This window comes from Kogia breviceps, chromosome 10 (genome assembly GCF_026419965.1).
Source record: "Kogia breviceps isolate mKogBre1 chromosome 10, mKogBre1 haplotype 1, whole genome shotgun sequence".
NCBI lineage: Eukaryota > Metazoa > Chordata > Mammalia > Artiodactyla > Physeteridae > Kogia > Kogia breviceps.
The window spans coordinates 81,222,898-81,250,009 of record NC_081319.1 but is presented as its reverse complement, the minus strand read 5'-3'; the positions used below and the strand labels follow the sequence as shown (position 1 = coordinate 81,250,009).

The 27,112-nt window shown below is 35.7% G+C and overlaps 1 protein-coding gene across 1 annotated transcript in view; it reads left to right on the top strand.

Moving 5' to 3' along the window:
• LOC131764197 (beta-defensin 112-like) overlaps window positions 1–27,112 on the top strand; it is a 129,695-nt gene that overhangs the window by 86,057 nt on the left and 16,526 nt on the right. The window lies entirely within an intron of this gene.

Below are 27,112 nucleotides of genomic sequence, written 5' to 3'. Positions count from 1 at the left end.
GTCTTCTCTTAAACCATCCATCACAGACACTGGAGAGATGGATGCTAGTTTAAAAAGAATTAAAATCTGCTTATTGCTCTAGCCATCTTTTACTTTGCTGTTTTGCCTCTCTCATTTTGGTGGTTCATATTTAGTGGTTTATCAGTTAAGGCTATGACTAAAAATAATGAGGAACCTGGAAAAAGGAAAAACTATACTGCTGTGAATGTAGTTTATGTTTTTGATGCTATACTTGATAACAACTTATTTTTCTTATTGTAAACTCCTGGGAGTGCAGAAACATATCATGGAGCTTGGTGATAACTGTAGTATTCCTTAGTGTCTTTGACGTTGCTTTAAAGTTTGTTGTAAGTATTATTCTGATTTTAAAGAAAAACATATTAGACGTAGGCAAACTTCATGAAGGCCACACGATAGGTGAGTTGAGATGCATGACCTACTCTAATTTCAACATCGTGTCTGGGCCAGGTTGTGAGATAGGAAATTTACACCCTCTTAAGAGTTCTTTAGTATGAAGTCATTAAGTGGTGACATGGCCAGATTTTAGGTTGTGGTGCCCTAACTTTCTTAAGGATTGCTCCCTGAGTCCAGAAATGTTCCACATTGTAAGATAATTCATTGTTGACCTTGAAGTTTACTGGTGTGAGCTTTATGGAAGAACCAATAATGATCTAAAAATCGAATACAGATGCCATTCTATCTAGATGCATAAGCAGTTCAAATATACATATATTTGATATCATTTATATAAAATTTAAAAACTCTCATTGTGTTCTTCATCTTCCTATGGTACAGAACGAGGTACACTGCTTTAGGTAACCTTTATTCCTTTGAGCATTACTGTGTCTGTTTTTCTTCATGTACATATGCTTCAAATTACTTTTCTTCCCAACATTCTCCACCACTCCCATAGCACATGCTTCCAATCAACCTATACCGTCATAGGTATTTTTTCCCTTCAAAATAGACACAGACTTTTTTGGATTCTACATGTAAGTGAGATCATACACTGTTCGTTTCTTTGTGCATGACTTCATAGAACTAGAGAATAGAACAGTGGTTGCCAGGGGCTAGGGGCTGGGGGAAGGGGGAATATTGGTCAAAGCATACAAACTGTCAGTTATAAGATGATTCTTATAAGTTCTGGGGCTCTACAGTACAGCACGGTGATTGTAGATACTAATACTGTATTGGGTACTTGAAATTTGCTAAGGGAGTAAATCTTAAGTGTTCTTACCACAGGGGAAAAAAATGGTAACTACTGAGGTGATGGATGTGTTAATTTGACTGTGGTAATCATTTCACAAGGTATACATGTATTAAATCACCATGTACTTCTTCAAACTCCAGATTATACATATGTCTAATTTGTGTCAATCATTCCTCAATAAAGCTGGAAAAAATTTAAAAAACCAAGTCCCCCCAAATAGATACAGAATTTCATTTCTTAAAAGAAAACTTCCATATCTTCCACCTATCTTTAGTCTTCTTACATATCCCCTTAGTGCTCTGTGCATATATGATTTCTACACACGTTGTACTTGTTTCATGCATGGTAGACCAGCAAGTTTGTATAGTAAGAAAACTGTGCCTTCTAAGCACTTACTACCCCTTTTCTCTGCCCCTTTCCAATACCTCCCTTCCTTTCCTATGTCCCCCTCATTCCTTCTAGTTTTCATAAAATAGTAGGAAAACTATTCAATTCAGCAAATATTATTTAAAGCCCATCATATTTTCAAATAAATCACAAACACTTCAAGATCAGTTAACCTAATTCATTGCTTCCAGTAGGATGGAAACTTTAAAAGAGCGTGAAATGACTCTATAATCCAGAATTTCACATTAAAACAAACAAACAAACAAACAAAAAACCACTTTTATTCAGTCTTCTTAACCTCACAAGACTAGTTATCATTCTTAAACATCTCATGTGCCATTCCCAAATCTTCTAGTGTTTTCTCATGTTATTTTCTCTTCCTAGAGTAACCTTACCTTTCATTCTTACTTGTTGAAAGCCCAATAAAACTTTACAAAAATAGTTGGTCAGCCCATGGACCCTTGATTTTTAAAATTATTTTGTTAAAGCATTATTTGTCTTGATTATTGAATTATTTGGCATCACCTTAAATTTTGCGTTCAAGGAAAATGCCTCAATCATTTCACCCTAGTTCTGGCCTTCTTATTTATCTTTCAGAATCTCCTATATTAATTTTATTCCTCATAAAATCACAAACTGTTGGCCATACTTTTATAAAATGTTTATCACATTACAGAATGATTATTTGATGGTTTATCTACATTCCCTGCTATAAAGAAAGAAAAAAAAAAAACAATTTTTGAATATTTCTGTGCTCCCAAATATATCACATCCTTTAGACCATAGTTTGAACTTGATATATTTGCTGAATGAATGAATGATTACATCAAAATGGGAGAAACTCTATAAGGTGAGGCATTTTTCCTGGTGCCCATAACACACAGTTGTAGTAACTCCTTAATTTACTTTTTAGTAAGGCTTTTCTCAGAGGCTTTCATCCACAAATTAAAGATATTTTAAGCAATTTTAGGGCAGGAATCATGTTTTTTATTATTTGTTTTGTTTTTACACAATATACACCAAAGAAACTTTGGGGTTTGGATTAGACATAAAGCAGTGAAACAGTGACACCTAATGGGACAGAGATCAACCATTTTGAATCCTAATTATTTCAGGAAATTTGGTGGTGAGAGTAAAGGGGTCCTTAAATATTCACCTTCATCTCTCTTGTATCAAAAATATTGGTATACAGGCAGTCAAGTTTTGATAAATAAATAAATGTATGATGGATACGTCAATGAACTGCAAACAAGAAATTAAACCTTCTGAATAATAGGAGTTTCTTATAAATATTGCTCATCCAGGAAGTAACTTTTTCTTGTTTTTATGTTTGTTTCGCATACCAATATAGAGATGGTCTAAAATCCCTTGCCGCCATATTTGTAAAACACACATTTTAACAAAGATAATTTTTTTTCTTTTAAATCTAAGGAGATTTAAATCCTCCTGTTGCTAAATTTTAAAAATATTCAAAGGACAATATGCAGGCATATTACTGAGTCTTTTTACAGGCACTTTCACATTTGAAAGGAAAGCATAGAATACCATAATTCCAATATTTCCTCTCCCCATCTGATGTGTGCAGACTCCACAAGAATCAACAGAGCTGGTGCAAGGCATGAATCCATATCACAAAGATGTTCAGAGGTTAACATCCAGCCTTTTCTTATAAGGGTGTTATTGAAAACTTAAGAAACATGAGACTCCAAAGATTGGTTGTATAACCTAGTACCTTACTGTGATCGTTGATATCCTTCTGAATAGGCTCAAATATACTTTAAGAATCTTTTAATATATGCTAATGCTTAATATCAGATGCCTTGCATAAAAATATCATTAAATGTGAATATTATCATCGTTTGCAACTGAAAATTCAACAAATACATTAAAGTCCTGAATTAAAAGACTGCCTTTTAAGTGTTAGAAGTTTTTGAAACTAGGGAACCCAACCATTATTTTAGTTTATATTGTCATTGCCAAATTGAGTAGACCAGTCTAACTGGAGCCCTCACAGACGGTACCCGGCTTACTGCTAAGTGTTCACCATTTAATTTCCATAGACTCTCAATGTATGCGGAATAAGCTGATGGGTGGTACAGATCCACTATGAAACGATCCTGTAGATGTAAGTTTATATTTATTTATGTAGTTCTGAAGATGTAGGAGTGAGATGATGAGGTTAGCGAACCAGTTAGGGATGGAAAGTGACAGAAAATAGAGACATGATAGAGTATGGTGACAGGAAGGGCATTACACATGAACTTTATCTAATTCACAATGTTTCCGAGGTCCAATAGTATCATTAATCTGCCGTTTTGAAGTGAAAGCAAGGTATAGAGTGGTTTAAACAGATGGGTTTTTTTTTTTTTCTTTTACCATCTTCGTACCATCTCAAGAACAAGCCTGCATAGTATTTTCTGAAGACCAGTCTCTGCTATGTCATCTTTGCTGATAAAAATCAGATATAAATGAAATGGAGCAAAAAATCTGTTGGCTTACTTAAATCATTTTTAAAGAGGGAAATATAAATACACAAAAGAAGAAAAATTGCAAGTTATAGTTAACTTCTAATGACTGGACACCTACTTTATGCCAAATACATTATTTTTTCCTTACACATACACAAGTTAGGTACTATTTGCTTGCTTTTCATTTTTTTTAATATATGTGCTGCACAAGTGAGTACAATTCTTTCTTTTCAAATAAAGAAATTGAGGTCAAAGAGGTGAATACAGTATCATAAGTTACTACAGAATTTCCCAGGAACTCAAATTCAACTCCAATTCTAAAGTCTTTACACTCCAACATCTTCATCCATAATAATTATATACTGTTATTTCCGTTCTGCACAAGAGGAAACTTAAGAGATAAAGAAAGTAACTGATTTTCTGAAAATCGTTTTGCAAGAAAGAAGCAGTCTGGATTTAAGACCAGGAAGTCTCACTCTGTTGTCCACGCAGGGAACCACAGTCCATTTTGGCGCAGTTGTGCCTCAACTTATTACCGGTTTATATTTTAAAATCTGTTTCCACCTTACACATATTAGCTATTTTAATCCCCCGTCAAATTGTGCGACGAACGGAGTACTGGGAGGCAGACCTTGGCTTCATTCATGTGTTTTTATAAAAACCTGCTCCACCTGTAGCTGTCCAAGCCAAACACACTGGGCTCTCCTTGACCCCAAGACCTCTCACGTTCCACATTCAATCCGACAGTGAATCCTGTTGACACTATCTTCAAAATATATATTAGAATTCAGCTACTCCTACTCTGGCCTGAATCAAAATCATGTCTCACCCAGATTATTTTCGTAGGCTCCTAACTGGTCTCTCAGTTTCCACCCTTATCCTCCTGCAGGCTGTTCTCAATGCAGCAGCTACAGGAGTCTTTTTAAAAGACAAATTAGATTGTGTTACTCCTTTGCTCAGAACTCTCTCACGGCTCCCCATTTTACTCGGTAATTTCTCACAATGATCTGTAAGGTTTTTCATAATCGGTCTCCCTTTTCCCCTGTGATTTAATCTCCCGCTCCTCCCCGGCTCACATCCCTCCTTCACACCTGCTTCCTTGCTGTGTCTCAGACACTCCAGCAGGTATCCTGCTTCCTTAGGGCCCTTGCACTGGCTGCTCCTTCCACGGGCGTGGTTCTTCCTTAGATTCAATGCTGGACTAACAATTTCATCTGCTTTATTTGTTGCAATTTCCCCTTCTCAGTGAGAACTACCCTGACCATCCTATTTTAAGGTCTGCCTCTGCCCCCACCCTCCTGCACCCCTGATCCTCCTTCCTCTCTAATCTACTCTCTTTTTTTTCCAGGTGGTTCATTGGAATCTAACATCCTATTTGTTTTACTCCTGTATTATCTCTGCTGTGCATGTTATGTCTTCCCTAAATACAATGGAAGTTCAATGACACTAGGCATTGTTCTCTGTTTTGTCTACTGACCTACCCTAAGTGCCTCTAATCACGTCTGACACACAGGATGTGCTGATAATAGGTGGTCTTACTCTGTTTTTGGATGCTGGACTCCTGCTAGCTTGCAAACCTCACCCTCCTCCCTTTACCGTATGCCCCATATATGGGCAAACTAAGAAAACGCCAGGGTGTTCCCTCTTGGACACTGGTTAAAGATTCAAACCATGCAAGCCCCTCTGTGAGTGAAACCTCACCCTAACACCACCCCCTAATTGCAAATAAAATCCTGAGTCTCTCCTTTCCTTGGTCTCTTAAGCCATTTTTGACCTGCTTGAGAGGCCTGCCCTGCCCCCACCAGAGAGCCGAGTCCTATAATAAACATTGACTATTATCTTGGGGGGAGGGGGAATTGTGACATCAGTCTGGACATTCAAACCAGATTTGGGAGAGTGGCCCTTCCTGCCTTTGCAGAGTAGCAGCAACAGTGCTATTATATATACACATATATATATATACATACATACATATGTATGTGTGTGTGCGTGTGTGTATATATACATATATATTTGTTAAAGATTTTTAAAATGCAAACGAATGCACAGAATCTCAATTGACAAGTACCAAGGGAAGGTTTAGGCCAATAGAAAGACTTTGGTCTTTCTGCACACGAGGGAGACCATCAAAAATTTCCATACAAGGGGAGTAAAAACATTGAGCCTCCTGGATCATAACCGGAGGGGGAACATCCAGATGACGAGAGGTCCATCAGCTCCCAGCCCAACCTTTTATAGAAAAGGTGGTAGCAATTCTGCCCGGATGCCTCCCTGTGGTTACATGTGGAAGATCAGCTCTGCTGAGTCAGGAAAAACTCGTGAACTTCAGATTAAACAATGAGACCTCAGAGGATACATTGTACCATACTCTCAGACACACAGTAGTCATTCATCCCCTCCATCCTTCTCAGATGAAGACTGGTTGAGAGCTCAAGAACTAGCGTCCCTGGTTAAGAGTGTTACACCAATGGTAGTAGGGGGAGAATGTAATGATGATTCATAATTCATTAATAAACTAGTATAAAAATATTTGGTAGTTTCCATTAGGAATAGGGATTTACTACTATGGTAACAATAAATATAAAGACCTAGGAGTATAAGTTCTAAAGACATTTTGACTGATTTAGTTAATGCCTATATTTGCTGGGAGGTAAAGAAGCTAAGCATTGGCTGCTGAACTAGGAGATAGGCTTTAGTTGCCGGAAGTTCTTGTATGCGTGCCATATTGTTGAATTAACATATGTAGAGCAGAGCCTAACATATTCCTATTGGTAAAAAAGAAAAATATTATAGGAAGAATCAATATAAACTCTTATGCATTGTATTCCAGTTAATCCAGGTAATCTATGCTATGGGGCCCATGGGAATGCTGTCATCACTGTATTTCTTGGGTAATTTCTTTAGCCATACATAGTGTAGGCATTCTGGTGTCTAGATAAGTTATAATCTTATCATGTGTCAGAGATGCAGCACCTTTTGTCTGGGAGCGAATCCTAGCTATTATATTGGTAGGACTTGTACTACTGAGAATACTAAATTTTCTTCTGATAACGACCTTAAAATATGGGTTAGAGGTTGATACGTAGGTATTTTTAGTTCTTGCGTGGTTTGATTAAACTAAGGTAAAGTTTATTTCCCCTCAAGGCTTTTATGACTTGCTGTATACCCTCAAATTTATTTTTTATTATCTTTCTTTTACAATCTGACCTCACCAGTCATCTCTACTTTAATATAAAATTCCTTTCTCCTTTTGTTTTTAATCTTAAAAGTCAATTTTTCTTTCTTTCCTTTTTTTTTTTTTTTTTTTTGCTTTTTAGACAATTAAAATTTTTTTTCTCTGAAATATCTGGTATTCTACAGTAGTGGGATCATATGTATATATAGAGATATTCATAAAAATAATAAAGCTATGTTATTGTCCGTCTACAGTTATAAACAATTCTTCTAGAGAGGCTAGAGGAAGGACAGAGAAGTTTGGAGTGCTAATATGTCCCTTGGAGCAGAATTGTTAGATTTTTAATAGTTATCCTTCTTAATTTTGCCAATGTGGAGTATTGGTTCTTTTAAAGGCCCTTTTACTTGCAATACCTATACATTTGCTTATCTCTAGACTCCTAAATTGTAGAGATCATTGATCCTTTTGGTTGTTGTATTTAAAGAGCCATAAACTGTATTAATTTCTAGCCTATTTACTTTCTAAGATGATTTGGAAATGTCTAACTACACATTGAATATTTTCTAAATTGACAATTTCACATCTTAACTTTTTTCTGGTTAAATGGGCTTGAATTCATTTACAAAAATAAAGAATAAGTTTCTCCATGTGTTAGCGGTTGCATCTACCCCAGAATCCTACTGGAATGCTCCCTGCAATCTATGTTTTATCTTAATTTAATTTACAATTTGAAACTGTATTCAACCTTCTCTTCGAGAGAGACTTCTGAAATTGACTTATATACTGTACTTTCAATATTTTACTTTAAAAACTTTCATACTGTGATATTTAAATTTTATCTTTTTACTCTGTTGCTTTTGCGTATTTTCTCCATCAATGAGCTAACGATTAACTGAACTACATGGTGCAGATCTATAATCCAGAATATGTGTTTCACAAAATTCTTAGAGTGGCTGTTTTGATTTCTGAGTAGAGCATTTAAAGAAAGTTACTATTTGTTGTTTTGTCTCTTAATCTTCCTCAAACTACTCTTAAACATGTTGACTTATTGATTTTGACATGTCAGAAATCCCACTTAAGGACTATTTTTATACTAAGTAAAAACTACTTTTTGCCCCTATTCAAGGAAAGTACAAGAATTTGGAAAACAGTGCAACTTAACTCAGGAACTCGAAGTGTTTCCAGGAAGAGTTTGAGATTTTGACATAGACAAATTCATGACAAACAAAGATGAGAGGCAGTTAGGTACAAAGTGTGGGTTTATGAACAGTGTCTTGAATTTCCCAGCCAAACAGAGGTGTAAGAACAATCAGTATTTTCTTAAGTTTGTGGAAATTATTTTTTATATTTAAGTACCTAACAAAATTCACATATGTTGACCAAAAATGACATACACAATTTTCATAGCAGCCATACACTGGAAATAAGTCAATGTTTTTAACAATAAAATGGATAAATAAATGGTGATCTAGTCATACATATGAGAAGGGGAATGAATGAACTATTACTATTCACACCAACATGGTTGAATCTCACACACAGGATGAAAGATACTGGACTCCAAAAATTATAGATTGATTTTACTGATATAAAATACAAAACCACAAAGAGAATCCATGGAAATTGAAGTCAACTAGTGGTTACCTTTTTTTTTTTTAGGGGACGGAAAGGAATGGCTGGGGTGCTGGTGATTTTCTGTTTTTGATCTGGGTATTATATGGGTGCATTTATCATGGTGTACACTTAGGATTTTTGAAGTCATTCTGTATTTAATACTTCAGAAGGATTAACAACAGCAACAACAAAACCTAGAAATTCAATTCTGATAAATTAACTGTGAAATAAAATAGCGCTTTCAAATACCTCCCACATACATACCTTCCTTTGACACCTCTACCTTTTATATATTTTGTTGTATTTAGATAGGCACAAGCTCATGTTATATTTCTCAAAGGAGACAATCATGTCTCATAGCTAATTTTTGCTACTATTATAAATAGATGGATCTGAATGGCTAACCACCAATAATTCTATCTCCCTCCACTCTCTCTCTTGCAAACAAATGCACAAACTGAATATAACATTGTAACATTCTTAGATATTTGAATTTAGAAGATGAAAATTTTCTTAATTCCCCTTACCATTTTTAGCCATTACATTTATTCTGTACATCAGCATGAACTACTCGATACATCATTTCTGAATAATTAAAATTTGTAACCAATTTCAGAATAATATTTTTTGCTGATGCTATGAAGTGATCATAATGTCAATCCAATATATCCTTTCTTAACTCCCAGGTAAAGCCAGAAAGGAGCAAAGGCAAGTACTGTGTTAAAAATGTGGTAGCAGGAGGGGAAGCAGGGAAAGGGTGGAAGGAGGGTTTAGTATTGACAGAACATTTTGTGCCTCCAAAATTATTCTAATGCCATTCAACTTTAATTCAGGGTGAAGATTTGGGTCAGTTGCTCATTAATCCAATCTGGCTTTCGCTTCTAGGCTACTATTATTAACTCCCTTATTCAGATGTTATTCAAATGAGTCTCTCTACTAGAGACTGCGAACTGATGCAGGCAAAACATATTGTTAGTAAATCTTCCCCAGTTTGGCAACACATTAATGATGGATCTGGCATTCTCAGTGTCAAAAACTCTATCGGCATCTGTTACAACAAAATCAAGATAAAATGAATGAGAAGAAAACAAATGGAGACAGGGAGGGGGAAAGTGCTATCAAATATTTGAAATGCTCTACAGATTCTTTGTCCCCAAAGACTCTCTCACTTTTCAACCATTGGATCAAGAATTTGGTACCACATCATGCATATAACTTTCCTGTGGCAATATACAAATGGGTAAACACATAATTATGTGGAAAAACTGAGGGTAGACAGGTGCTGTCAATATAAAGTATCTGAATGTGTCTTTGATGGATTCCTCCTTCTTTGTGACTCTCTCGCCCCTATTTATACCCCTTCCACTAGGCATGTCCTCTTCTACACCCAAATGTCCAGGAGGTCGAGCACCGTGCCTGGCCCAGCATTCAACCAGACAGCATCTTTACTTCTCCCCACTGAAGTTAATCAGCCCTGAATCTCATTCTGCCAAAACCTTATTCTATAAGTTAAGCACACTTACCAGGCATTCTGACCTGACCAATGTAATTCTTCATTAACAATTTATCCTACTAAAGAAATTAACAGTAGTATAGATTAGTCATCAAGAGCACAGATTCTGGAGCTAGACTGTGTGGGTTCAGATCCTACCACTAGCCGTGAGACCTGGGGCAAGTTTCTTGACGTTTCTTTCCCCAGTTTTTTCATCTGAAAAATGGGTAATAAAAATAGTACCTACCTACTGGGTTTTTAAGAGATTGGATGACTTAAAATATGCATGTTTTGTAGGGCGGTGTCTGGCACATATTAAACATAATTTAATAGCTGTTATCCTTATTTATTAATAACATGTCAAGGAAATTTTATTTTAAATAGGAATTCTTGGAGATGCCAAAAATCTAAATCCAAAGGAAGACTTTCTAACTGGGAAAATACTAGAACAGCTTATGAGGCAGTTAGGAAAAAAATATACAGACAAATATTTTAAGAACTCTCAAAATATGTCCTCCCCCTAATGTATGACAACTGCTAGGTTACAGATTATTGAGGCCCAGTGAAATGAAATAGCCTGACTAAGGATATAGAGTTAGTAAAGGACGGTGATAGAGTTTGCCGTGGTAGAGATAAGAGGTGCAGCTCCAGGGATCTGGGTCACAGGACCTCTAATGAGAGTATACGGCCCAAAGAGCTTCAACTAGCCAAACATCTCTCTCCCCAGATTCTCAAATCTATATCTCTTTCTAGGTCTGCGTTCAGCTTCTGGGTAATATATTCAGTTGCCTCCAAGATAGTTCTGTTTCTGTATCCCAATGGAAAAGCATGCAACCTATGACCAAAATGACCCTTTCTCCTGAACCTCCTGCTCCCTGGCACTGCCACCCACTCCATTACCCAAGCCAAACTCCTAGCAGTACCAGGACACCCCTCTTTCCACTTGTGTTTTTCTCTAGTAGTAGACGTACTACCTTAATTCAGAGCATCGTTTTCTCTCACTGAAATGACAGCAGTCACATAACTGATCTTCCACTCAGTGTCACCCCCATGACTTTTTCTTACAATGTAGTCATAATTATCTCCCAAAAGTACAAATGATCATGCTAATCCACACTTGGGACTCTTCGATGGCTCCCAGTTACCCATCATTTCAAGTTCAAATTTAAAAAGTTAGCTCCCAGGCTTCTTCCTGATTTTGCAAGGGCCTAACTCTTCAGTATCCACTCCCTGTAATCTCTCAGCGGCAACCTCTGAGCTCTTTAAGTTCACATATGCTGTTCCTTCTGCCGAGGCTACGTCTTTCCTCTGGTGGTGTTCCTGTATATTTGAGGCCTGGGTCAGGTAATTCAGGAAAATATTTCACATTTTATACATAATTTCATCATATATATATATATATATATATATATACGTATATATGCATATAAATATTTATTTATGTATAAAACACCTTAGAGTTTGCACTGTTTCACTGTTTGCAATCTTAAATTCAAATGAAAACTTCTAATGGTCTCATCGAATTACAGAATTACAGTAACTCAAGTTCTGTTTCTTCATCTTTACAATTACTGTGCTAACATTGCTTTTTCAAATCTGCTGTTTATGCACAGGAATATTTTGCACCACTGGGGTTGGAGACAATGACTGGGTTTGAAATCAAAGGGGTTTTGCTTGGGGTGGCAAATGAATGAAGAAGTAACAACGTTTGTTTATACAGCTTTGTCGGCCTCGGATTCCCTATCTCCTGAGATAAGGATGCCTTCGCATAGGAGTTTTTTTCCTGATTTCAGAGGAACAAAAGTGGGTCAGAGTGTTCTTCTTGTACAGACTGTTTCTCAAGTAACTTTAATTCAAAATAATCAACATGGTACCTTGGCACATTTGGGGGCTGCCTGCCTAGCTAACTCCTACCCATTTTGCTATCACTACTTCTTCTAGAATCTGTCACTAGACTAGAGTCCTTGAATTATTCTGAATTAGATGCCTGATGTTATAAACTCCTGGAATTTCTGGGCATGTGTTATGTTTACGTTACAGATGACCCTGCCCCTTTTTAATGGTCAGTTTGCTGGTGTATCTTTTTCATTAACACTATAAACTCTACAGAAGCAGGGACCACACACTGTTTCAGGAGTAGTCAATCGCTACAAACAAATTTCCTCTTTACTGCTCTGTCAGAACGTAGCCCAAATCCTAACAAGTGTGGACTGACTTGATAGTCTCACTCTGACACAGTATCAGGTTCTACCTTTTAAACTGTGTTTCACAAAGTCTAGTGAGGTCACGTGATGCTCACCTGTTGTGACCCGGCCATTCAACGTGAGGATGGATCATGGTGAGCAAATACTCATCACATCCATGTGTCTGTGCCTGAGACCCAGCCCAGCACGCTGCAGAGAGAGAAGCTTGAGGGGACAAAGTGGGGCTGGAGTGTGGGTGTGGCGGAGGGAATGAGGGGGTGGAGAGCAGGGGAGCAGGCTAACAACATTTGCTCGTGTTCGTTTTCCCTACTTGGTCGGTAACACGTTGCCTCCTTTCTTCAACTGATGAAAAGTTGTCCTCACTAAACCTTCAGGTAAACTGTCTCCTGCAGAAAATATTTTCACACTTCCTGTCAACACTCCCTGTCCCTCTTAGGTATTCTCAAAGTAATATTTGCCCACATTCTGTGAAAGTACTTATCAGATTTTATTAAAATCTTCAGATTTGTTTTTGTCAGTTTCTTCCACCAAACCATAATCTCTTTGAGAACCTGGATCTGTTTTTAATTTATATTTCAATTCCAATCACCTAATTTAGCAACTGTCCATAACATATACTGAAAGTATGCTTGTAAATTTTGTAAAGCAGAACTGAATACCGTCCACCTATAATGTTAATTGAGGTGAACCACAGAGGTGAACACTGGACTATTAGGTAGGTGGTCCTCAAACCATCCCTTTCTCTCTCTTTCTCTCTCTCTCTCTCTCTCATCTTTCTCAGTAACTCTCCTTTTGTTTGTATAACCTTCTTTTTCCATGCGTCTCTATTCCCTAACAGGTAACTATATGGAACTTGGTCTTTGAGAACTTGAGTCCTTCCAAGTGAGAGACAAATAACATCCCAGAATGGATAAGCCATTTTCTAGATAATATTCCCATTTATTATGCCCCTTCCCTGAATCTAGGATCGATGTTCTTGACTCAGGGAAGACAATGTATTCTAATTCTCTAGCGTCTGTCTTGTAGAATGGCATCCTTCCTAAATTATAGCATCTCTTGTTTTCTTTCTAACAAAACTGTCTCACATAGAGAATTCACTCATTTTGGCCTCAGAACTCACCCCTTAAATAAACAGATCACTAGGAAAAAGTCAACCTTTCTTCAGATTTTATAAAAAATAATCCTCCTTCCTCTCGAGCCATAAAATACTTCTTCTCAGCAAATTTAACATATCGGAGAGTTCAACTGTGTATGTGATCCTTTCTGTTCTGAGTGTGAGAAGACCCGGAAAGTTGAGATATCATTGAGAAGTGGAAAAATTGGGGGTCTCCTGTACATTTTGGAGGTTATAAGTTATTTGAGTCTAGATTTTCCCACCCCCAGCAAATGAAAATCCTAATTCCACACTCACTGACTATCATGGATAGTATTCTCTGTCTGCCATGGAAACATTCTAATGAGGTGGGCTTCTTAGACGTTTCATTACCCAGTTTGCAAACACTTAAAAAAGTGTGGGTAGGCAACATTTATCTATTTTAGGTGAGCATTAGAATCCAAGATAGTGTGAAAAACAATAGTTATAACAGCATTGTTTAACATCTGCTGAGCATTTGGAATGTTCCAGTTACTATACCACATACTTTATGGACGTTCCTCTGCATGATGTAGATAAGAAAATTGAGGCACAGAAACGTTCAGAAACTTTCCAAAGTTTACACAGCAAGTGAATTGAAATCCAGTTCCTTCCAGAGCTCACCTTCTATGCCTCCAACTCTAAAGTGCCCGCATAGTATGTCATATTTCTCCCAGGTGAGTGTAAATTTCTGAATAGTAAAGACCACGTCTTTACTCTGTTCAGTGCTAAGCCCAGGGCCTTAATGATTCTTAATTACATCTCTATATCATAAGTGAAAGAATTATAAGTATGTTGAAGGTAAGGGCTGACATATATTCTATTCCTTACATAGTAAAAGAAACATTCGCCTTTTTTTCAATTTTAGATTTCTTTAAGCTTGTTTAAATAAAATATTCAAAGAAAAACACATGAAAGAAGATATTCTTCATGAATGACAATTTTGGAAAGAATATTATGCTCAGAATGGAACAGCAGAAAGAACAACATAATGAAAGAACCTTTTTCTTATACTTAATAGAAGGCAAGGTTTTCACAGATTATCCCCTATAATCATTATGATAGCCTTCAGATGTAATTGCTACAATTAGCCTCAATTTTATAGATGGGAAATTGGGTCTCAGAGTTACTAGGTATCTTGCCAATGTATTAAACTAGCAAGCAGTAGAGTCAGGATTGACCCTAAGAAGTCTGTCATCAGAGCCTGTGTTCTTCATCACTTGCATTAATACAGCACTGAGAAATGCCTTCCCTCTTTCATATCGAGTATTTTAGATTTTTAAGGACTTATGATTTGTTTTATATGCTCTATAAATTATAAAAAGTAAATTCCCATGGATCTGTCTCATAAAAACAGATTCTGCCCTTTCCATGGTGCGTCATGTGCACATTCTCTGTTGATCGCTAGAGGGCAATCGTCACGTTTTTAGGGTGGATTAATTCTGACTGGAAACACTGACTCCGTGCAAAATAAAGTCAGGCAACCACTTTCAGCTGTGAAAGGAGAGTGTAAAACCAATTTAATTCTCCATGAATTCAACATATAATTTTATGTGATACATTGGAGACAAAAACAGAGATTCGTTACTCCGTGAGTTTACAATATGTTTGGGGGAGAGCTATGCACATGTAATAAATCTAAACAAGCAGTGTGGACAATAACACCTGGCAGTTTAGAAGAAGGAACGATTGTCAGCCAAAGAAATAATATTGCATACTTATAAACTGCTTTTACAATTTTAAAGTCTTTGTTTCCACTAGATTCTCACACCTTTATACAAGTGTAATTCTCTCTGCCTCGCATATAAGGGATCTGATCCCTGGAGATGAAGTGACTTGCCCCAGTCATTGGTTTGCTATTAGCATTGGTGAGATCTTCATTTGCATCTTCAAACCTCCTTTCAAACCATTGTTCTTCTTAACTCACAGGAACTTAATGTGTAACTGATAGAAATTGACCATTTCTACACCTTGGTGTTTTAGGTAATTGTTCTTTTCTCTAATTCTGTCTAGATATAGTTGGTGTATTTTTGTTGTTACTTTCAGACTTTAATGCCTAAAGTGGCTGAATAGATCAAATGTGTATTTTTTTTTTTTAATTTCATGTAGAAAACTGAGTTCTATGTCTCAGACCTTGTTTGCCAAGTTTCAAGAGAGAATTTTATGGTCAAATTATAAAACCCTGAAAATAGGACTTTATGATGGAAATGCTGATACAACCATAACTATAGCATTGCAATTGCACCACTATAAGGTAATTGGTTTAGATAATATACCCTTCTGGAATGAATGCCATTCTAAACGATTGTGCATATCCATAAATCTAAGCTAACTCAGTAATTCAAAATTACAAAGATTTAAGTTTAGTACCAATAAGCAATAAACTTATGGCTACTGCTATAATAACTGTTGGTGGCTACACCCTTATTTCACAGCAGGTCGTCTGCTCCATGCTGGTTGCAGACTGAATGAAAGCAGGCAACAATTAGAAACTAATTTCTGAAGTTGATGGAAGACTCCAGAGCCATTTCAACTGGTGAAATAGTGTTGTGTTCTGTGCACTTGTTTTTTCTTTTTAAATTAAATGCTCTGAGACACTTGACCTTTCTGACAAACAAAGGGCAAACACAGGTTTGCTCTCATTTCACGTCACAAATATGTCTCTAGATATTTAAAATTGTCTTCAGCAGATTGTTTTTTGTTCATGTCATTATTAACACAATACCCCTGTTAAAAGGGAGAATAACTTACTTGTCATTGAGTGGATTTTTTTTGAGTCAAAAAACTGAAAGAGGGCTTTGTTTTAGTCCATCCATGTTTGACTCTAGACAAGCAGTCCAAGAAATCTTGCTCCCTTATTCCTAATCTCTTTGTTAAGAGCATGATATACTTTGTTTAAAATGTATGTTCAGGTTTCACAACTTAAAATGTTCATTTTTAAATGATGAGGTAGACATTTGGAAAAGCCTTCCTTCTCAGGAAGAAATAGTTTCACACAACTATTGATGGGATTCAGTCCTCCTGGTTTTAGAATCAGACGCTTTTCTTGAATATTGATGAAGTGTTTTTCTGAATTATTATAAAATATATTAAAAATCTTTGTTAATATCAGCGGTTTAGGTGACTTAAGAGTTTGGTCTAGGTTTGTATGAATGCTACCTTTTTTTTCTTTCTTTTTTTTTTTTAATACTTCCTTATCTAGAACCGAACCTTACACAGAATAGTCACCAAATAAATTATTTTCTCTTTTTCTTACTTTGAAGAAAATGGGGTACATTTAAAGGAAAAAGTGGTATTCAAGATAAAAAAAAAAGAGAGATGATTGTTGAAGCCAAAATCTGATGACAATGATTGAAAATAATAAAGAACATAGGCAAAAACACTAAATGAACAATAATATTGAATTTGAAATAAAAATAAATGATTTAAGCATCATGGATTCCTATGAAATAATACATATAGTGTGAAATGGTTTCACAGAAACTTCAGTTGAAAAAGGTATTTTCTTTAGCTAGGGTTTTTCATTTCTGAAATAAACTATTATGTATTTTAATCAATTTGAATATTAAAAAGTATCAAATTATCTAATACCTATATTCTTGGATAGGGAAGCATATTTTACTTCATTTTTTAATTTATTGAAGTATAGTTTACTTATTTTATTTTCTTTCTTTTTTATTCACTGAAATATGGTTGACATGGCTTTTTTTTTTTTTTTAATTTGTTACCAGTGCTTTGAATACAATAAGCATAGTAAAGTCTAACAAATGGAACCTTACAGACTTTTGTGCAACATATGTTTAAAAACCACACTTCAGGAAGTTTCCAAACTGCTGAGCTTTGACAGTTCATTGATGTTCTTGTTGTTGTCTTATGAAGTCACACATTTACTCACATTACACTGAGATGTACAAAAAGAATATATTTTCTTTCTATTTCACATAATAAATCTCATGATAGCCATTCCCCTGGATAATGTGGAACTCCATTCCCTATCAATCCCTTGGGGCACTGGGCCTCAGACAATAACTTAGAATGTCCCTCTAAGTAAATGTGTAGTGTTTCAGAGTGGCACTCATTTCCCCACCTCAACTCCAAGATCACATCGGAATATATGGAGGGAGGGGCCTCATGTGACCATATTTTGCATTTTAATTTTACTACTGGTGAACTTGTGGTTTCTTCTTTCTCAGCTCATTTGGGGGCCAAGTCCTCCCATTTATGAGGACCAACCTCAAGTCTCACTGGCATTGTAGACCCTCTGAGATGTAACTGCAACTTTCATTTAATTAGGCTCAGGCAAGTCACTGAATTCAAAATCGATTTGCTCCTATGAGTACCATCGTTTCTGCCAACATCAGTCAAGACTCTCAGCTAACTTCTGTGTGTCCCTTCCCACATTTCCAAGTGCAAATGGAAAGTTCTGAGTCTCATGCCAGCTGAGATTAACATGGAAGCTGAGATGCTTGGGGAGATCTACGTCAAGTTTCTCCTTTGCCTAACTAGTGTATATGCCATTATTTTTCTCTGATTATGGTTGACCGCAGGTTGGTACAAGACTAGTCTTAGTGGAATCTCTTTGTTAAGTGTGTAAGTGGGGGTAAAGCTTCTATGCTACTGATCAGCTCATCAGTCCATCTTTCCCATGTTCTCTCTGCTCATGTTGGAAGCTCTGAAGAGAAGCTTGGGCTACAGGCACTTCTCCCCTAACTTCCCTTCTCTTGTTCAACTTCTTTCCACATTTTTTCTGAGGCTGGAGGGAACATGCTTGTCTCTTTTTCCCTTTTCCTGGATGTGATACTTCTGTATATTACATTCTTCTCTTTCCTTATGTGGAAGACACTGTATCCATTCCCAGGTGCTCTAATGGTAAATTGATTGCATAGGGCTTACTGTTAAGGAAAGAGAGTAAAAGTTTTTTGTTTGTTTTTAACTTCTTTATTTTCAGCCTTTCACCTGTAATTTCTTGTAATATCAGAGTACCTAGTGCTTATTCACTAGTACCCTTGGGTATGATCATAATAATTGTTCAAATATTGAAATGCTTTTTTACTTGTTGGTAAATAGCCACAGAAGGTGTCTAGTATAATACTCAGCATAGTGATGCACAATAATTTTTTTTAATTTTAAGAGGTTTTTGACCATGGAAGAGGCATTAGACTTCTTTCTAGCTAATTCCTTCACTTTCAAGGGGAACACTGAGATGTATAGAGGACTAATTTTTTTTTTTTAACATTTTGTGTTCTGGGGATCCCATTTTTCAATAGGACTGTGAACATAAATTTATGCTATAACTAAAAATAAAATATAAATTTCACCAAGGCTTTTCATTCTTCCCCTGAAAGCACTAAAGATTAAGTGAAAAAATAAAAGGTTTTGATGAGCATCCTCCTCGTACAAACATGGAGAAGCCATTTCCTGAACCCCAAGTGACATAGTTAAGGGAAAGAAAAAAGAAGGTGATCATGTCCTGGTTCTTCTTCTTCTACCCTGAACATTCTGGAGCCTTATATTGGTGAACAGCTCCACTCCACATGCTTTTGTGACCATGAACCAAGAGGAGTTACATCAGTGACTGAAGGAACGGGAGGATTCTCAGATAAACATTAGCTGCACACAAAAATGTTCCAACACTGCCGTATTCTATAGCCAATTTTTTTCACTCCTGGCATAAATATTAAGGGATTTTGTAAGTCAGGAAATGTTTAATGACCAAGAGTTTCAAGCCAAGTCATATTTTCTATCTTCCTTCGTGTTTTTGTGACCTCATTGCTTTGATTTTCTTTCCCCCCACTTCTGTCTCACACAAAGACATAGCTTTCATCATTCTCACTATGTAATAAAATTTTATCACTAATCTAATGACTGTCACCACTTAGAATATCAGTGGAGCGTAGATTTGGATCAAAGGGCATGTGGCATTTTAGTGAACAATTTATTCTGAAATAGCCTTGTGGTTGGGTTGAAATGTTAAGTTGTTCAGTAAGAACTTTCCCTCTTTAATTAGTTTTGTTATCTGTGCTTGATATTACAGAGTGTTCTTGTGGGTAGAGCCTTGGAGATTTCACTTTATACTTGGCATGAGCATAGTTTCCAATTTGGAGATCACAGAAAAACACTGTCACTTCAAAGTCACCTAAATTATACTTCTTTCTGCTGTATCAATTCTATGATGCAATTTCCTTCACCTTGAGTTTATTTCTCATTTGGTTACTTTCCTCTGACTTATCTTACCATTGCAAAATCTCCCTTTCTTTTCTCCAGATGATACTATTATCTGTTCAAGCATTTATCCAAATGGAGTTCTTTCTTCTGCATTTGCGCATTCCATGAAGTTTTATAGAAGTCATGAGAATCTCCTCATCATTTGAAATTTGTTCTCGCCGTCACTTAATACACACATTGTATTCTTTATTGTCTGTTTCCTTGAAAACACTCTCATCTCCATCCAAATCTCAAAATCTCGGTCATACTTATTTTTCTACTTTTTTTTCTGCCATCAACCTAAGAGTCTAGCAAACCTTGGCTATCATTTATTCCTTGAGAAGCTCCTTGAGAAAGACATTCTTGGATTGTAGAACTAGGAAGAGACTGAGAGAATATTTACATCTCAAAAAAAAAACCCAATTTATATTACAAGTTTTCTCAAGCAAATGCTTTAAGAAAAAGGAGGTCAGGGGCCTGTTGACAGGGAATAAAACCTATCCACAGTTTAGCCAAGGTGAGAACAGTAAGATTATCTTGATCAAGAGCCTTTGTGCAGGAATAACATGTCCTCTTTGTTTGCTATGCCAAAAGTAAATGTGATATCATATGCTTTTTGTCTCTTGCGGGAGGAGGTGTCTAAATAATGTCCTCAGATAAGGAGTGTTTACAGTGTCTGAACTGTATGGTGAGTTACTGGAAGGGAAAGGACCCTTACCCCATCGTTTTCTCTCAGCAGCCTAATAGTGCTCGTATATGAAATCATTCACTATGAAATCTATGAAATTCATCAATATCTTTGGTAAAAATAGGAATGCAGGAGATTTCTGTGTATTAATTTTGTATCCTGCAATGTTACCAAATTCATTGATGAGCTCTAGTAGTTTTCTGGTAACATATTTAGGATTTTCTACCTGTAGTGTCATGTCATTTGCAAACAGTGACAGTTTTAGTTCTTCTTTTCCAATTTGGATTCCTTTTATTTCCTTTTCTTCTCTGATTGCCATGGCCAGGACTTCCAAAACTATGTTGAATAAAAGTGGGGAGAGTGGACATCCTTGTCTTGTTCCTGATCTTAGAGGAAATGCTTTCGGTTTTTCACCATTGAGAATATGTTTCCTGTGGGCTTGTTGTATATGGCCTTTATTGTGTTGAGGTAGGTTCCTCTGTGTCCACTTTCTGGAGAGTTTTTATCATAAATCTGTTGAATTTTGTCAAAACCTTTTTCTGCATCTATTGAGATGATTATATGGTTTTTATTCTTCAGTTTGTTCACGTGATTTGTGGAAGGAACTTGGATGGTCCCCCAAAGGTCCTGTAGTCTAGTAATTTTCAAAATAGGTTTTCTATAGGAGCCAAGATTACTACAAAACTGTTTCCAGACAACCACAGGGATGGGAAGATTTAGAGACCTATTTTTTCTTCTCCTCCTGAAGCTTGATTTTTATAAATCAAGGTTATATACACAATTTCATTTCAAAAAAAATTAACAAAGTTTGAAAATTGCCCCAAAATTTTCAACTCCATACCTTATAGCTGAGAAAAGAGAAATCCAAAAAAATGATATGACTTGACCAAAGTCTGGTGGTTATCATTATATATTTTGAGTTAAACATACCAAGGTAAAAATTCTAGTCCTTTGACTTACTATTTGATTTGGGGCAAGTTATTTACCCTCTCTTAATCTATAAAATATAAAATATAATATCTACCTTATAAGGTTGTTGTAGATACCAAATTGTAACATCTCAAAACACAGTCCCTGATTCATAGTAAGCTTTCAAGAAATGGTAGTGATTATGAGGATTTGGACAATAATTACCTTTTATGTCACAGAACCTGAATTATAGATTGTGCTTGCCATCTTGAGCAGGGAAAAAAGACTGAGTGTTACAGAGTTTAAAATAATAAGCTCAAATTTACTTCTGGGGTCAACCTTAAATGCACAATCAGGTTAGAAGGAAATTTCCATGTTTTTCATGGAGTAAGACCTAGCTCATAAAGCCTTCTACTGAATCAGAACTAACATTTCCTTTTTGCCATTGTTCCCTTTCCAATTTGGAAAATGTGGGTTCAAAAACAGTCATTCTAATTGGCTTCAGTCCTTGAATAAAGGAATAATCTCATATTTGTTATTTCTTTGTAATGGAACAGGAGGATAAAATCAATGAAATGTTCTTCTCTGTTCTTAGTATGAGGAGTTCTGGTAACAAAAGGATGTTTTAACTGATTTGCTTATGGGTTTGGTGACCCACATTAATAATCATTGTTATTTATAGCAAAATTAAATTATTTATATCTTTTACTGTGTGATTTGAGCAGGACCAGATACATGAATTTTACTTAGCGACAGGCTGAAATATTACCCTCATGTCAAATGATAGGAAAATTCTTGATTCTTTCTTTCCCGGCAAGAGCATGAGTGAGTCCCTGGGACAGGCCGCCAAGTGAGGGTTCTTGGCAGGAAATTTTTTCATAGATAGTATCTTGGTTTTGGACAAAAGGAGTGAAATAGTTTGGGCCCCACAATTCAACAAGAAGCAGTTTGTTAAAATTTGAAATTTTCCATGTCTCTTTTTATTGGTATCCTTTTGCAGTTGATTTCTTAGTTTGGATTTGCTATTTTCCTCTTACTTCTTTCCCATAAACTTTTTGGAAAAATTGATAATTCATTTTTATGGTGATTAAAAATAATAAAGTAATTTAGGAATAAGGGCAAACTTAATTGGGGAAATTTTGCTCCTGAAGAGGATATTCTCCGGATCCAAAGGGAAGTAATTCCCTATGTTTCTCAACTAGTAGAGAGCAAATACATTTTGTGCATTTTTATATCCAATGTGGTATGGTTTTTGATAAATGGAAATATTGTGGATCCCAAATCACTAATTGTAGTAATAATTTACTTCTCTATAATTTAATAAGGAGAATTAGAAAGTTTAGAGAAAATGAAGCATGATAAAAATAACCTTATTAATGTACTCAATATTACTAGTTTTTGCCTTAATTTCCACCATCTGGGCTTTTCTTATTAGATCCACAAAATCCCTAGTCCAGAAATGTTGTGATATAAAATCTTCAATGTTGAACTTTGTGCTACAGGGAAAATATATTCAAAAGACATATAAGAACTATTTTCATATAACTGTAATGGCATTTATCCTATTGATTGTCATATATTTCTTTTCATGTATTTTAAAAAATAATTTGAGTTTCTCAAGGCAGTAATAAGGTCTTCTTATCTATTTTCCTAAATATCTAGAATTTCTACAAGATGATCATAGATTTGTGGTCAATGGATCCAAACATTCCTAAATTATCCAGCTGTCTAAGATTTAAAATTCTTTATACTTGTAAAACAAAAACAATTTAAATGATATGTATTATCATGTCCAAATAATAAATGTTGAAAGGAATCATCTAATTCTGCTTTGTGACATAGATTATGTAGAATGTATTTAACATGTTGGACTTCCAGAGTGAAAGATTGAAATGATGCTTACCCGGTCAAAAAAAGGAGTAGTTTCCATATTCTCCATGGGACTAGACCTGGGTTACAGAGTATCCTAAGTGAATCAGTAGTTATTATTTTGCTGTTTTTTTCTCCTCCAGATTTAATAAATAAATATCCAAGATAAATTTCTAATTGGCTTCAGTCCTTGAAGGAAGGTAATGATATTACACATTTGTCACATCTTTGGAAGGGAATAAAATAGAAAGTCAATGAGAGACCTTTCTTCTCTGCTCTTATACTTATTCGCAGGAGTTCTGATAACAGAGAAGGTACCCAATAAGTTATTTTAATAGAGTTTTAATTTTAGCTTCAGTGACTCAGCTAATACTTATCCTCATCCACAACAATCAAATAGTCTATCTTCTACAGCAACTAGAGCAGTAATAGGCCGGTGGTAGATGTTTGATTAAATTTTGTTGAAGTTATCTTACATAGATTTAAGCCTAAATGATTTTACTCTATGTCAGATGTTGTGGAAATTCTCAATCATGTGCTTCCCAGCAAGTTCTTAGCTTTCAATAGAAGTTCTTCATTTTTAATTCATGTTTCATAGAGTGAAGAAATTGGTTGCAGAAGGAAACAGTTCTTAGACATATCTCATTATTACTTTTTTCAGGAAGTTTTGCCAAGATTCTGAATATCTACACATGTTTTAATAGCAAAAACGTCTGTTGCTGTAAAATAAGGATGACTAATGCTGACCAGAACTCTTTTATACACTGATTCTTAGTGCCCTCTTCGGGTATAGTAAGAGAGAATCAATGGACCATTGCTCCTAACGTTTGCTTATGGGATCTAGGGAGAAATTTCAGCTGCTCTTCTCCAATATCTACTATAATAGACCATGGAAAACTTATGGATGAGCTCAGAAATAACTCAAACCTACATAGAAAAAAAGAGAGAGAGAAATGCAATCTGAATTTTTAACCTAGTATGTTTGTGCACTGAAATTTATAAATCCTACTTGAGGAGACTGGCTTTTCTTCAAGGTGCAAATAATTTCCAAACACATTATTATACTGTCTTGATTTATGTTCATATATATTTTAAATAAAATGACATGAATCATGAAGTCATCTGACCACTCTGGAACTCAATACGTTTATATGTAAAAAATTAAATATTTCAAGGGTAACTTCAGTCTAAAATTCTATTTTGAATTTCTCATTACATTGAAACTCATTTTTTAATATTGCAGACATTAAAATAGTATATGTGATTATATAAAACACATACTACTGGAATATCGTGTGATTACTACCATATTATTTCCAACCTTGGTCACTTAGCAATTTATACCCGTAATCTGGTAACTGTTAGGTTTTTTTTTTAACATCTTTATTGGAGTATAACTGTTTTACAATGGTGTGTTAGTTTCTGCTTTACAGCAAAGTGAATCCGTTATACATATACATATGTTCCCATATCTCTTCCCTCTTGCATCTCCCTCCCTCCCACCCTCCCTATCCCACCCCTCTAGGTGGTCACAAAGCACAGAGCTGATCTCCCTGTGCTATGTGGCTGCTTCTCACTAGCTATCTGATTTACATTTGGTAGTGTATATATGTCCATGCCACTCTCTCACTTCGTCACAGCTTACCCTTCCCCCTCCCCATATCCTCAAGTCCATGCTCTAGTAGGTCTGTGTTTTATTCCCGTCCTACCACTAATCTCTTCATGACATTTTTTTCTTAGATTCCATATATATGTGTTAGCATACGGTATTTGTTTTTCTCCTTCTGACTTACTTCACTCTGTATGACAGACTCCAGGTCTATCCACCTCATTACAAATAACTCAGTTTCATTTCTTTTTATGGCTGAGTAATATTCCATTGTATATATGTGCCACATCTTCTTTATCCATTCATCTGTCGATGGACACTTAGGTTGCTTCCATGTCCTGGCTATTGTAAATAGAGCTGCAATGAACATTTTGGAACATGACTCTTTTTGAATTATGGTTTTCTCAGGGTATATGCCCAGTAGTGGGATTGCAGGGTTGTATTGTAGTTCTATTTGTAGTTTTTTAAGGAAGCTCCACACTGTTCTCCATAGTGGCTGTATCAATTTACATTCCCACCAGCAGTGCAAGAGTGTTCCCTTTTCTCCACACCCTCTCCAGCATTTATTGTTTCTAGAGTTTTTGATGATGGCCATTCTGACTGGTGTGAGATGATATCTCATTGTAGTTTTGATTTGCATTTCTCTAATGATTAGTGATGTTGAGCATTCTTTCATGTGTTTGTTGGCAATCTGTATATCTTCTTTGGAGAAATGTCAGTTTAGGTCTTCTGCCCATTTTTGGATTGGGTTGTTGGTTTTTTTGTTATTGAGCTGCATGAGTTGCTTGTAAATTTTGTAGATTAATCCTTTGTCAGTTGCTTCATTTGCAAATATTTTCTCCCATTCTGCGGGTTGTCTTTTGGTCTTGTTTATGGTATCTTTGGCTGTGCAAAAGCTTTTAAGTTTCATTAGGTCCCATTTGTTTATTTTTGTTTTTATTTCCATTTCTCTAGGAGGTGGGTCAAAAAGGATCTTGCTGTGATTTATGTCATAGAGTGTTCTGCCTATGTTTTCCTCTAAGAGTTTGATAGTGTCTGGCCTTACATTTAGGCGTTTAACCCATTTTGAGTTTATTTTTGTGTATGGTGTTAGGGAGTGTTCTAATTTCATACTTTAACATATACCTGTCCAGTTTTCCCAGCACCACTTATTGAAGAGGCTGTCTTTTCTCCACTGTATATCCTTCCCTCCTTTATCAAAGATAAGGTGACCATATGTGTGTAGGCTTATATCTGGGCTTTCTATCCTGTTCCATTGATCTATATTTCTGGTTTTTTGTTAAAGTTTCTTAAAGAAAGTGACTTCAAGAGGAATCAGTAGATTGCATTTTGTGTGACAAGGCATCAGCTTTTTCTAGCGACAATATCTTTGACCATGGTACTATTCAACCAAGCATAGAAATGTTCTTACTCTTCATAAGGCTCAGTAATCAAGGATTCTTTTCTTTTTTATTTCAACAACACCTGAGTTAAGACAGAAGATCTGTGGACTGTTCTCTCCTAAGAAATGATTTACAGTGAAGATCCTTCTCTTTTTCTCTATTTCGTTCTTCTTTCAGAATGTCTTCATTCCACCAGGTAAAATATTATTACCGGGGGGGGGGTGGTCAGCTCTAAATAAGGGGGGTGTCAGGATTTTTTTAAGTGAATATCATTAATGTTACAGAATCATATTAATACCATCACAGGAACACATTATATTTACTTACAGTCCCTAGATGGGAAAATATTTGAATAATTTTTTAAGGACATGCACTAATAAAGACTATAATTCATTAAGTTTGTAAATTATTGGAAGAAAATACTGTTACTGTGATTTCATCAATCGCTGAAAAGTGTTTATTCAATATTCAAATTCTACTAAATTTAATATACTCATATAATTTTAAAAATTGAAGAGGAATGAATTTAGGTTTGGAAATTATTCACCCCACATGTATAGTATAGATAGCAGAGTTTAAGTGAAGTTCAATGGCATGTTAAAGTCCAGATTTTATTATATCCACAAATGAGACTAGCTGCACAGCTACTCACTTCCAGTTGAATTCTTCCTTATTTTGCTGCTTTAACTTAAACACAAAGACATCTGTCATTAATGAGATCAGAGAAGATCACCAAAAAATAAATCTGTAGTATACTATTCTCTCACTG